Raw genomic sequence first — 12,051 nt, forward strand, 5'->3', positions numbered from 1 at the left:
AAAAAATCTTGCCTCATCTGTATTTCTATCCATCCTCTGTATGAGGACTTTGGAGTCAACTCGTTGTAGCTCCTTGGCCTGACCTCATTGAGAACAGAGAAGGGCTCAGTTAAGGAGTAGAAGACCCAAAATATGTACCTCCTATCATTTTGTCTATAGCTTTTTTCAACAATTTAAGTTTTTGGTTTTTTTCTCTTGAAGATGACTCATCAAAGTCCAGGTGATTGCTGAAGCTCATTATCTGGGGCATGATATCACTGCTGGGTAGAACATTTCTTTGATAAGTGTCACTACTGCGTCTTCTCACTTTAAATAGTAGACTTGGTTCAGATTTGAAAACACTAGGGTCCACCCCCCCCTTCATTTAAGCTGATTATGATTAAGCAGGCTGAGAAGAATTTAACACGGATAAGCCTCTGGCAGTGAGGACAGAACTCCTTAATGTTTAGCAGTTAACACCAAAAACATCAGCACTTAACAATAGGATCAAACTTTCCTTTGACACCAAGAGGTTATGATGATAACCTAATTGTTTTCTCTCTCCCAAAGATTTAAGGAGCTGCTGTTCTTACCCAGCGGCATGAAGCACATGGAAAGAACTTCAAAATCTGACCATGTTCCATGTTCCTATTAGGAAATATATTTAAAAGGAAACACAAACGAAAAAATAAAATCTCAAAATCAAACTTAAAGAATTTAGAAAAATTGCTTTTTCTCTAAAAGTCACAAAGACGATGATGCAGGAGAAAGAGTTGTAATTTTAGAAAAAATTAGTCCTAGAATTTAAAAAAAAAGTAAATAAAATCTGCTTTACTACTTTTTTAAACTAATTCCTAGAATGTTACTTAATTTTTTGAGCACAATTCTCCTCATTTATCTTAGTTTAGGATACCCAGAAATCAAAATTGAGGCAAAAGTTGATAGCAATTATTTTATAAAGGCATGCAATATCAGGGAAACAGATGTCAAGTAAAGAGAGAGTGCGGTAGGGAAGGAGTGAGTGTTATCGACATCAACCAATTGCTTGCATGTGGGGCCGCCTTCCAAGAGGTCATATGAACTGCCTTTTCTTAGAACAGTACATCTGAAGAGAGCTAGAAGACATTAGTCATAGAAGAAGAAATATCCACAGACTCCAGTTTCCCACTGGTCAAGTTCATGCTGCAGGCCATTAACTCATAGGTTGCACATGTGTGGGCACAGAGCAGAGCCTGTCACACCTCAGTGACAACATGGAAGAGGCATGTGACACCAGCAAAGGGTGAGGCCTCTTGGGTTGGGTCCATGGAATCTGCATTTCAGCTCATAGAGTTTGATGTTTAAGTAGTAACTGGGATGAAACAAGTAGTTAAATGGCCAAGGAGACAGATGAAGGCACAAATATCTGAGATGGTGGGAGTTATCTATCTGATCTTAAAGAATTGTTCTAAGAATTAAGTAGGATAACATGCTAAGGACTCCATCTATAGTAGGTATTTTATACGTATCATGTAACCAGAATGTTCTGCCTCTTAGAAAATCACTTATGAAGTATTCCTGAAAAAGTGTTTAACATAATCAAAAGGAAACAATTGGAAAAATTCAGAATGTGGGATAGTCTACATGTCAACTGGCCTAGAGTCTTCTAAAAAGTCATTATGAAACAGTAAAATTAAAACAATACAAAACATCTAGATTAAATTATAGAATTAGTTTATACATTAAAAGAACCCAAAAAGACATAACAATCACATGCAATATGTGAACCTTGATTGGATCCAGAAATTTAAAAATGAAAATAACTGTAAGAGAAATGGTTAACTGGCGATTTGAATATCAATTGTATATTAGGGTTACTAGAGTTAGCAAATAAAAATATAGGACATCTAATTAAATCTGAGTTACATAAAACAATGTAGTTTAGTATTGTATTTTAATATAAGTGTGTGCCATTCAATATTTGGGATATACTTATACTAAAAAGTTATTTGTTATTTATCTGAAATTCAAATTTAACTCAGTGCTGTGTATTTTATCTGGCAACCTTACTGTATACTCAATGATATTATACAACTGTTATTTTCTTAGATCTGTTAATGCTATTTAGGGGTGAACTATCACAGTGTCTGAAACTTTGTTTCAAATTATTCTGAAAAAAAGATGTTTAATATTAACACTATATAAATCAAGGTTAAGGATATACTGATTTTAAATTTATTTTTCTACAACGTCATCTGTAAATTATTTTTAATGAAAAATTGTTAAAAAAGTTAATCAACTCATGACCCATTCCACATAATCTATTTCATTTAAAATTAGCAAGCAAAATGAGTATTTCAAGTGTTTCTTCTTTACCATGTAGTTAATCAAACTATGTTTCAGGCTATTTTGAAAGGCAAGGATCAATTTAGGAGAAATCAATTTCATTTGAGAGAAAATGAAAAAAGTAATAAAACAAAAGATTTTTAAAAAGATATTTAATAATTTTGATCTAATTATCAAAGGTAGAGTTGATGGATACATTATGTTCAATCATCCATAAAACAATAACAAAATGTGATTAGATTTCTTTGTCATAAAGCAATCATCAACAAAAAACTGATTCTCACACATTATGATTTCTGATGACCAATAATAGCAATACCACATTCTTCTAAACAGCTAGTGTACCACAATTTTAAAAGAAATTAGAAAATGTATAATGGAATAATAAAGAAAATATTTGAGAGCAAAATTTGTGAAACACAACCAAAGTGAATTAAACTAAATCAAGAACAAGGAAGAGAATAACAAATATAGAAGCTAAAAGTAATGAAATAAAACAGTAAATAATCAAAAGAGGGTGATAAAGCCAATATTTGGTTCTTAAAAAAGAACAAAAAAAATGGTAAATCACTGTCAAGAGTAATAAATAAAAATAGAAAGGTGTAAAATAAAAATACTAATAAAAAAAATAAAACTATAGATATTTTAGTGATCAATGGGATAATATGAAAATTATATGCCAATCAATTAAAAACCTAGATAATATTTATACAAAACTCAACTTATTGCAACTATTTCTATTTTTTAAAAATGGACTAGTTTAATAGCCAAAAAGAAAACTGAGTCAATAGTTAAATCCTCTGCCACAAATAAAACACTAGACCTAGATGTCATTACAAAGAATTTTAACCATACAATTGAGGGCAAGATGATCACTTTGGTGGTAACTGCATTCCTCTTTCAAAGGCTCTTGTTGGATGACCCTTTCCTACATGCAACAGTCTTCCTGGTTTCTAATACCCACCCCCTTGCCCCTGCAGCTATAAATGCTTCCTCCTATTGGAAAGCCTGAGGGTAATCCATCATCCATTGTTGATTTCCTTTACCCTGTCCACATATTTATAAAAAGTCCCTTCGTTATCCTTTTTTCTGTAGTCCATCATTCCTTTTCTCTTTTCTTCTAGGACCCTGACCAGTCAAGGTGCCAAATGAACAAACTGAGAAAAAAGATAGTAACCAGGACAGGGGCTAATTAGTTTTTGTTTGTTTTTTAAGCTTTGTACTTACTGGCTCATATGGTAGCTCTATTTTTTTTTTTTCTATCTTTTTTTTAACATCTCTATTGGAGTATAATTGCTTTACAACAGTGTGTTAGTTTCTGCTTTATAACAAAGTGAATCAGCTATACATATACATATATCCCCATATCTCCTCCCTCTTGTAGTCTCCCTCCTACCCTCCCTATCCCACCCCTCTAGGTGGTCACAAAGCACCAAGCTGATCTCCCTGTACTATGCGGCTGCTTCCCACTAGCTATCTATTTTACATTTGGTAGTGTATATATGTCCATGCCACTCTCTCACTTCGTCCCTTCCCACTCCCTGTGTCCTCAAGTCCATTCTCTATGTCTGCGTCTTTATTCCTGTCCTGCCCCTAGGTTCTTCAGAACCAGTTTTTTTTTTAGATTCTATATATATGTGTTACCATATGGTATTTGTTTTTCTCTTTCTGACTTACTTCACTCTGTATGAAGTACAGATAACTCAATTTCGTTTCTTTTTATGGCTGAGTAATATTCCATTGTATATATGTGCCACATCTTCTTTATCCATTCATCTGTCGATGGACACTTAGTTTGCTTCCACATCCTGGCTACTGTAAATAGAGCTGCAATGAACATTGTGGTACATGACTTTTTGAATTATGGTTTTCTCAGGGTATATGCCCAGTAGTGGGATTGCTGGGTCATAGGGTAGTTCTATTTTTAGTTTCTTAAGGAACCTCCATACTGTTCTCCATAGTGACTGTATCAATTTACATTCCCACCAACAGTGCAAGAGGGTTCCCTCTTCTCCACACCCTCTCCAGCATTTATTGTTTGTAGATTTTTTGTTGATGGCCATTCTGACTGGTATGAGGTGATACCTCATTGTAGTTTTGATTTGCATTTCTCTAATGATTAGTGATGTTGAGCATCCTTTCATGTGTTTGTTGGCAATCTGTATACCTTCTTTGGAGAAATGTCTATTTAGGTCTGCTAATTTTTGGATTGGGTTGTTTGTTTTTGTGATATTGAGCTGCATGAGCTGCTTGTAAATTTTGGAGATTAATCCTTTGTCAGTTGCTTCATTTGCAAATATTTTCTCCCATTCTGAGGGTTGTCCTTTCATCTTATGGTTTCCTTTGCTGTGCAAAAGCTTTTAAGTTTCATTAGGTCCCATTTGTTTATTTTTGTTCTTATTTCCATTTTTCTAGGAGGTGGTTCAAAAAGGATCTTGCTGTGATTTATGTCATAGAGTGTTCTGCCTATGTTTTAAGGAATCTTCTTAATGTTCTCCATAGTGGCTGTACCAATTTACATTCCCAACAATAGTGTAGGAGGTTTCCCTTTACTCCACACCCTCTCCAGCATTTATTGTTTGCAGAGTTTTTTATGATGGCCATTCTGATTGGTGTGAGGTGATATCTCATTGTAGTTTTGACTTGCATTTCTCTAACAATTAGTGATGTTGAGCAGTTTTTCATGTGCCTCTTGGCCATCTGTATGTCTTCTTTGGAGAAATGTTTATTTAGATCTTCTGCCTATTTTTTGATTGGGTTGTTTGTTTTTTTGATATTGAGCCACATGAGCTTTTTGAAAATTTTTGAGACTAATCCCTTATCAGTCGAGTTGTTTGCAAATATTTTCTCCCATTCTGTGGGTTTTCTTTTCGTTATGTTTATGGTTTCCTTTGCTGTGTAAAAGCTTTTGAGTTTAATTAGGTCCATTTGTTTTTGTTTTTATTTCTATTACTCTGGGATTTATGTCAGAGAGTGTTCTGCCTATATTTTCATCTAAGAGTTTTATACTATCCCGTCTTACATTTAGGTCTTCAATCCATTTTGAGTTTATTTTTGTGTATGGTATTAAAGAATGTTCTAATTTTATTTTTTTACTTGTAGCTGTCCAGTTTTCTCAGCACCATTTATTGAAGAGACTGTTTTTACTCTATTCTGTAGTCTTGCCTCATTTGTCATAGATTAATTGGACGTAAGTGTGTGGGTTTATTTCTGGGCTTTCTCTCCTGTTCCATTGATCTATACTTCTGTTTCTGTGTCAGTAGCATACTGTTTTCATGACTGTAGCTTTGTAGTATAGTCTGAAGTCTACCATATTATCCAGCAATCCCACTCCTGGGCATATATCCAGAGAAAAACATGTTTTGAAAGGATGCATGCACCCCAATATTCATTGCGGTACAGTATTTTACAGTAGCCAAGACATGGAAGCAACCTAAATGTCCATTGATAGATGAATAGGTAAGGAAGATGTGGTACATATATACAATGGAATATCACTCACCCATTAAAAAGAATGAAATAATGCCATTTGCAGCAACATGTTTGGACATGGAGATTATCATACTAAGTGAAGTAAGTCAGACAGAAAAAGACAAATATCATATGATATTGCTTATATGCAAAATCTAAAAAAAATTATACAAATGAACTTTTTACAAAATAGAAACAGACTCACAGACTTAAGAGAATAAACTAATAGTTACCAGGTTGTGGGGGAGGGATAGATTGGGAGTTTGGGATTGACATGTACACACTGCTATATTTAAAATAGATAACCAAGAAGGACCTACGGTATAGCAGCAGGGAACTCTGCTCAGTATTCTGTAATAACTGAAATGGGAAAAGAATTTGAAAAAGAATAGATACATGTTTATGTATAACTGAATCACTTTGCTGTACACCTGAAACTAACACAACACTGCTAATCAACTATAGTCCAATATAAAATAAAGATAAATAAAATAGGGGCTTCCCTGATGGCGCAGTGGTTGAGAATCTGCCTGCCAATGCAGGGGACACGGGTTCAAGCCCTGGTCTGGGAAGATCCCACATGCCGCGGAGCAACTAAGCCCGTGAGCCACAATTACTGAGCCTGCGTGTCTGGAGCCTGTGCTCCGCAACAAGAGAGGCCACGATAGTGAGAGGCCCACGCACCGCGATGAAGAGTGGCCCCCACTTGCCGCAACTAGAGAAAGCCCTCGCACAGAAACGAAGACCCAACGCAGCCATTAAAAAAAAAAAAAAAAGATAAATAAAGTAAAATAAAATAAAATAAAATCCTCTCCCAAAAAAGCTTTGTACTTTCTGAAAGCTATTCTCAAGCTCTTCTTGAGGATGTGCTCCTAACCCAATATTATTTGTGTCCTTATAAGACGGGACACACATATGGGGAGAATGCCATGTGGAAATGAAGGCAGAGATTGAAGTGATGTTTCTGCATATCAAGGAATACAAAAGGTAGCCATCAAAGTACCAGAAGCTAGGGGAGAGGCATGGAACATATTATTTCATAGTCCTCAGAAGGAACTGACCCTGTCAACACCTTAATCTTGGACTTTAACCTCCAGACTGTGAGATAATACATTTCTGTGGTTTAAGCCACTCAGTGTGTGGTACTCTGTATGTCAGCTTAGCAAAATAATACCTTACTGACCGCATGTGCCATTCATTGGAAAGCCCTTCATTTCTCTAGCTTTAAAAATTTATCCACTTCAAGTTTCAAGTTTCAAGCCTCACCTTGAAACTTCTATAACCATCATTCTCTTGTAGACTTTACCGATGCACAAAATTCCTGGCAAGCAACTCCAGAATCCATTTCTTGAACTCCTACATTATAGGTTTACAAACTCCTCAATACACAGGATAAATAAATGAATCTTATGGACAAATAATGTATCTGTCTGGCCTAAGCAAACCAATGTATACCGATTAAATTATACATATAGAAGAGCATCTCAATGCACCAGAACATGTTGATTTTGTTTGCAGATATTTATGGTGGCTTTTTAAGAGTGTGGTATCAAACTGAATGCAGGCCATATGTTATCGAAAGGATGAACCATAAACAAATATTTGTTATTTGGATAATAAGGGGTTTGTAGGGCAACAAACTCACATAAGTTAAGAAACAAAATACTTTTACTTCATAATATATACATCTTGAAAGATGACAATTATATGTTATGATTTTTTAAATTGTACAGTAATTTGAATTGCAATTACAATTTTAAATGAACAATTGGGATGGATAATTATATCTCATTATGTCAACTGGGTTACTCTGATGAGTTCTATTACTGGATACTGGTGAAAGTAAAATGGGTCCCCAAATATGATTTATTTAGCAAAATGGTATGTTCACCTTATGTTCCTGAGCTGTTTCTATAGAAAATAATACTGAAATGTTTGGTAGTGATCAGGTTAAGTTTGGGAGATTCATCTGAAAAAACTGAAAAGGAGGATGAATTGGGAGATTGGGATTGACATATATACACTGCTATGTATAAAATAGATAATTAATGAGAACCTACTGTATAGCACAGGGAACTCTACTCAGTGCTCTGTGGTGATCTAAATTGTAAGGAAATCTAAAAAAGAGGGGATATATGTATAACTGATTCACTTTGCTGTACAGCAGAAACTAACACAATATTGTAAAACAACTATACTCCAATAAAAATTAATTTAAAAAAAAGCCTGAAAGGGAATATTTATTTTGCAGCCAGTAATATTTGCAAATGATATGACCCAAAAGGGGTTAATATCCAAAGTATATAAACAACTCATACAACTCAATATAAAAAAAACTCGATTAAAATTGGGTAGAAGGCCTGAATAGACATTTTTCCAAAGAACGCACAAGAGATGACCAATGGGCACGTGAAAAGATGCTCAATACTATTAATCATTAAGTAAAGCAAATCAAAACCACAATGAGATAATCCTCACATCTGTCAGAATGGCTATCATCAAAAAGACCACAAATAATAAATGTTGGGGAGTGTGTGGAGAAAAGGGAACACTTACACACTGTTGGTGGGAATGTAAGTTGGTGCAGCCACTGTGGAAAGCAGTATGAAAGTTCCTCAAAACACTAAAAATAGAGCTATCATATGATCCAGGGATCCACACCTGGGTATATATCCAAAGAAAAAGAAAACACTAATTTGAAAAAAATACATGCACTCTGATGTTCACAGCAGCATTATTTATAATAGCCAAGATATAGAAACAACCTGAGTGTCCATCAATAGATAATGGATAGAGAAGATGTGGGATATATATATATACATACATTGTATGTATGTATGTATGCATACATACAATGGAATACTACTCAGCTATAAAAAAAGAATGAAATTTTGCCATTTGCAACAACATGAATGGACCTGGAGGGTATTACGCTTAGTGAAATAAGTCAGACAGAGAAAGGCAGATACTCTATGTTATCACTTATACATGGAATCTAAAAAAGTAAAACAAACTAGTGAATATAACAAAAAAGAAACAGACTCACAGATATAGAGAACAAACTAGTAGTTTCCAGCGGGAAGAAGGAAGGGAAGAGGGGTAACCTAGGGGTAGGGGACTAAGAGACACAAACTACTGTGTCTAAAATAAATAAGCTACAAAGATACATTGTATAGCACTGGGAATATAGCCAATACTTTAGAACAAGTATAAGTAGAGTATAATCTATTAAAACATTTGAATCATTGTGTTATACACCTGAAACTAATATAATATGTAAATCAACTATATCTCAATAAAATAAAAATAAAATTATTGTTAGTAATAGAGTCTTAATAAAAATGTTAAAAAGCATCAAATATAAATAAAGAAAATAAGCATGGTATAACTATTTGTATCTTTGTTTAGGAGACAGGTCATTGAGCATGAAACTACAAAATCATTAAGTGGATGTGAGCACAGTGTACATAACTTTTTTGGCCCTAGTTTTCTCACCTCTAAATGTGTACAATAACATTTTCCTCTCAAGTTTGTTTCGATGGTTAGAGGAATTCATACAGGAAATGTGGTTGACACTAAGTGAGCAATCAGATGTTGTTAGCTTCTTCCTGTCAGTTTTGAAAAGAAAAGATGGTTCTGATCTTTTTATGTGATTCTTGAGGACACAGAAATAATTCACAATTCACTTTTTTGGTGAATTACCCCCAATTTGATAAAATAAGTTCAGAACATGTTGAAGAGTGAGCTTACAGTGTGTCTCAGTTATGAGATGGACAACAGGAGTGTCCACATTGAAATGCTCCCTAGAGGACACCCATCCTCCCAGGAGGGGGCTTGGAAGGGCTCCTCTCCTCTCCGGGTCTCTTGTTTTCTTCTCTGACAAGAGTTTGCAAGTTTTTAAAGAGAGAAACCACTTATTTTCAGGATAGTCATTATTTCATAGTTGCTTTTTTAAGTCTACCAGCTTTCTGCAGTCTGTGTCCTCCTCTATGAAACTATCTATTTTGGGGACTAAAACACAGACCGTTAACCTACACATCTGAATTTTATTACTGATTCCAAAAGTGACCTTGGACAAAATTTGACTCCTTCATATTCTGTTCCTCTACCTGAAAATGAGGGGTCAAAATACCTGTCATCAAGTAATCTCACTAGAGAAATATCAACTCTTTATCTAATCTTATTACATTTGATTGTAAAGTGAAAAAATAAGAATTCCCTTCTGTAACATTTACCTAGTTCCCTCATGCACATGGTATTTCAACAAGCAGAAAGTATAAGCAGGCTATGTATTAAATAGTCTAATTCACAAATTTTGATTTGAAGGTAAGACTCACTCTTTATATAGTGTTTTCTTTGATCTTTCAGAGGAACAACAGTAAACGATCAAGAATCAATTTTCACCCTGGGGAGTCTCTGGTAAAGTTTCAGTTGCCCCACTTCTGATGACTCTGATGATTAATCTTGAAAAACTTTAAAAAAGAAATGTATGTAAAGATAGTTTTGAAAAATAAAAAGACAGAAAAAGATAAAGGTGATGAAGTATTATAACTACATCCAGAGGGCTACAACTTGTCTTTTAGAGTATATAAAAAGATATTTCTGAGTTTGGAAGAAAATAGTAGAATTCTCATTTATGTATTTCTCATTCTTATTATTTCTGTTTTCCTTTTCTTTTTTATTTTGTATTCCTTATTGAAGTATAGTTGCTGCACAATATTGTATAAGTTACAGGTGTACAATACAGTGATTCACAATTTTTAAAGGTTATACTCCATTTATAGTTATCATAAAATATTGGCTATATCCCCACAGTTGTACAATATATCCTTGTAACTTATTTTATACCTAATAGTTTGTACCTCCTATTACCCTACCCATATATTGTCCCTCCCCTCTTCCCTTTGCTTTTATATTATATCATACATATTATATAGGTATAACAGAATATGCATTTAATTTATACACAAGTAAACAAATACACAGTAAGAATAAATGCGGATACATGTTCTAATTTGATAATTAATCACGATCAATGAAAGTTTGGAGACAACTGGGTTAAATTCAAAACATTGCAGTAGAAAAAAGAGATATTAACATTTACTGATTGTTATTGTCAGAGAGAGGGGGTCATCAATATCTTACTTCAAAGTCTCCATGCTCGCTGCTCCAACCACATGAAATGGTCTTTCTCCCCAGACCCATCTACCTCCTTCCCAAAGTCCTCCGGGCATATTCAAATATTACATTGCTAATAATTCTTCCCTGCATACCCTATCTAAAATTTAATACCCCATGTTCCAATGTTTCAAATAGCTTATTACTCTATTTTTCTTATTAGTACTTAGCCCTACCTACTGACCTACTATTTTATTTATTTTCTATACTACACTATAGGTTGTATACTTTCTGCCTCCCCACAAGAAAGTGAGCTCATGAGAGCAGAAAATCTGTACATTCTGTTCACCTTTAAATCCCTAGTTGCTAGACTAATGCCTGGCACACAAAGGTGCTAATATTTGTTGAATGGTATATATCATTTTATTTATTCCTCACAACCAAGAAAAGCAGATATTATTATCCATACTTTTTAGCTGAATAAACCGAGTGTCCAAAGATAGTAAATAACTTGTTTCAAATCTCAGCAAGTAATAGGCTTCCTCTGAGAGAAGAAAAGGTGAAAGAGGGCAGCAGGCCAACTGGATGATAACAGCTAAGGGCTGGCATCCAAAGACAGATCAGACTTGTTATATGGGTACCCGAGGAGTCAGGATGGAGTTAATGAAGAGAAACTAGGGGAGGGAAATTTCAGATCTTAGCAGAGATGAATAGACTTAAAATGCAACTCTTTCTATGGAAGGAGACAGTTCCTGGAAAACAGAGATGTTCAAAAAAAGTGTGTACAATCAGATTGCAGGGCTCTGGTAATGATGATTAAAGTACTAGAAGGAACATGGAATTAGATGTTTCTAAGGATCTTGCATGATTTTTAAATATAAAGTTTTAAGAAAGTGGCTGCCAATGACACCAATTATTAAGCTTCTATGGAAAAAGAAATGTTAGGATTTCCAATAAAAGCAATGAAAACTCATTGTTCTGTTTTGAGTAGATAAATCATAGTTCCAAGGAGGAGAAGGCTTGGGGGTGATGGAAATAACCTTCATAGTGCATCTACTGTACCAAACAATGTGTGAGGCACTCTACTCACATTTTCTATTTTTTCTGCCCATCACATTTTCAAATGAGGACACGAAGGTTCAGAGAAGTCTTGCTTGC

The sequence above is a fragment of the Balaenoptera musculus genome, chromosome 5, assembly GCF_009873245.2.
Source record: "Balaenoptera musculus isolate JJ_BM4_2016_0621 chromosome 5, mBalMus1.pri.v3, whole genome shotgun sequence".
NCBI classification, from domain to species: domain Eukaryota; kingdom Metazoa; phylum Chordata; class Mammalia; order Artiodactyla; family Balaenopteridae; genus Balaenoptera; species Balaenoptera musculus.